The 2,500-nt window shown below is 54.0% G+C and overlaps 1 protein-coding gene across 1 annotated transcript in view; it reads left to right on the top strand.

Annotated features, from left to right (window-relative positions):
• The window catches only part of LOC308365429 (E3 ubiquitin-protein ligase SH3RF3-like), a gene marked incomplete at both ends in the record, with an annotated part of 119,851 nt that overhangs the window by 108,401 nt on the left and 8,950 nt on the right, over positions 1–2,500 (top strand). The gene's annotated exons all lie outside the window — the stretch shown is intronic.

Below are 2,500 nucleotides of genomic sequence, written 5' to 3'. Positions count from 1 at the left end.
TCCGTGTCCATCTCTGTGTCCTGCTCTGCCTCCCTCAGCAGGTTTCCTGAGCGCTGGTCTTGCTGCCAGGGAGACAGGCTTCACTTCACTTAATGGTTTCTCATTAGAACTGTGCACTCTGCCGATGGACATCCACTCATCATGCAAATCAATTCATCGCTTCAAGGAGGGCCTGAGAGGCTGCTGCACACTCCGATGGACGAGGCACACTACCTGTCTGGTGTACCTGGAGCTCAGCTCACTTCGATGGCAGAGGCACACTACCTGTCTGGTGTACCTGGAGCTCAGCTCACTTCGATGGCAGAGGCACACTACCTGTCTGGTGTACCTGGAGCTCAGCTCACTTCGATGGCAGAGGCACACTACCTGTCTGGTGTACCTGGAGCTCAGCTCACTTCGATGGCAGAGGCACACTACCTGTCTGGTGTACCTGGAGCTCAGCTCACTTCGATGGCAGAGGCACACTACCTGTCTGGTGTACCTGGAGCTCAGCTCACTTCGATGGCAGAGGCACACTACCTGTCTGGTGTACCTGGAGCTCAGCTCACTTCGATGGCAGAGGCACACTACCTGTCTGGTGTACCTGGAGCTCAGCTCACTTCGATGGCAGAGGCACACTACCTGTCTGGTGTACCTGGAGCTCAGCTCACTCTGATGGCAGAGGCACACTACCTGTCTGGTGTACCTGGAGCTCAGCTCACTTCGATGGCAGAGGCACACTACCTGTGTGGCGTACCTGGAGCTCAGCTCACTCTGATGGCAGAGGCCATTTCCTGGGCACTGGTGCAGCTCTCCCATTGTAGAGCCCCTCAGTATATCTCCAGCCAAACCACAACAGCCCTCTAGCTGCCCTGTGTTTGTGTTGGGTTACCCCCCCCCCTGTTAACCATCAGGGCACTCAGGAAGTGCACCCAGCTCCAGGCCTCTCAGTTTCAGCCCTATCAGATGACAGATCTCTGGACCCTCATCGCCCAGGTCTTTGGCTGTGAAGTGGGTTCCCTATCAGGAGGGGATGACGTCTGCTGTTACTGTTATGTCTCCAGCTCATTGGAGCTCTTTTGTCTCCCAGCAGAGTGGGTGGACTAAGTGACTGCCACTCCGGGCGCAGTGGATATGGGAGGGTTCAGAGGCAGCCTCCACAGTGGCTCGGCTGGGGCAGCCTGGTAGGCCTCTCTTGTTTCTCAGGATGCCCGCGCAGACCCTCCTGGCTGGCTTCTCCCTTTCTGTAATGGGATCTGGGGATGGAAGTCCAGCGCATTGTGGTGGGTGCTTGACACTGAACTGCTTTAGTGGTTTGAACAAGCGCTACAGTACATGCACTGCGGAGGTACGGGGCCTGTGGCGTTGGGTTACATGGAGGGAGAGGAGACCTCCACCTCACACACAACAGGTTCTGGAGGAGAGGAGACCTCCACCTCACACACAACAGGTTCAGGGGGAGAGGAGACATCCACCTCACACACAACAGGTTCAGGGGGAATATGAACGCATGGCATTGTGACCTGCAGAGTTTTCTCTTTATTCAGTGAGTGAGCGTGTGTGTTTGTGTGTGTGTGTGTGAGTGTGTCAAGCAAACACTGTCAATTGCTGTTAGGCCATTCAGGTTGTCCTCTCTCCACTGCTTCCAAGAAAAGAAAATAGGAGAATAATAAAACATAAAATACGCTGACTGACCCTCAAGGCTTCTGTGACAGTATGTATGATTTAATCTTTTCTGAGCCTGCGCTTTGGCAGGGACTCGCTTTTTCCTGAGCCGTACGACAAGTAGTGTTAGCGTTCTCCTCCGTCATTGTCCGAGCCTGGACGTGTTTGGCTGCTGAGTGTCGTCTTGTCCAGCTCGATCCTCTTCCTGTGCCATCTCTTCTCTGTACCATCTCTTCCTGTGGCATCTCTTCCCTGTGCCATCTCTAAGCCATCTCTTCCCTGTGCTATCTCTTCCCTGTGCCATCTCTTCTCTGTGCTATCTCCTCCTGTGCCATCTCTTCCTGTGCCATCTCTTCTCTGTGCTATCTCCTCCTGTGCCATCTCTTCCTGTGCCATCTCTAAGCCATCTCTTACCTGTACCATCTCTTCCCTGTGCCATCTCTTCCTGTGCCATCTCTTCCCTGTGCCATCTCTTCCTGTGCCATCTCTTCCTGTGCCATCTCTTCCTTGTGCCATCTCTTCCTGTGCCATCTCTTCCCTGTGCCATCTCTTCCCTGTGCCATCTCTTCCTGTGCCATCTCTTCCCTGTGCCATCTCTTCCCTGTGCCATCTCTTCCTGTGCCATCTCTAAGCCATCTCTTCCCTGTGCCATCTCTTCCCTGTGCCATCTCTTCCTGTGCCATTTCTAAGCCATCTCTTCCTGTGCCAACTCTTCCCTGTGCCATCTCCTCCTGTGCCATCTCTAAGCCATCTCTTCCTGTGCCATCTCTTCCCTGTGCCATCTCTTCCTGTGCCATCTCTAAGCCATCTCTTGCCTGTGCCATCTCTTCGCTCTGCTATTTCTTCCCTGTGCCAT

The sequence above is a fragment of the Sprattus sprattus genome (genome assembly GCF_963457725.1).
Source record: "Sprattus sprattus genome assembly, chromosome: 5".
NCBI lineage: Eukaryota > Metazoa > Chordata > Actinopteri > Clupeiformes > Clupeidae > Sprattus > Sprattus sprattus.
This window is presented reverse-complemented; position numbering and strand designations above follow the sequence as displayed.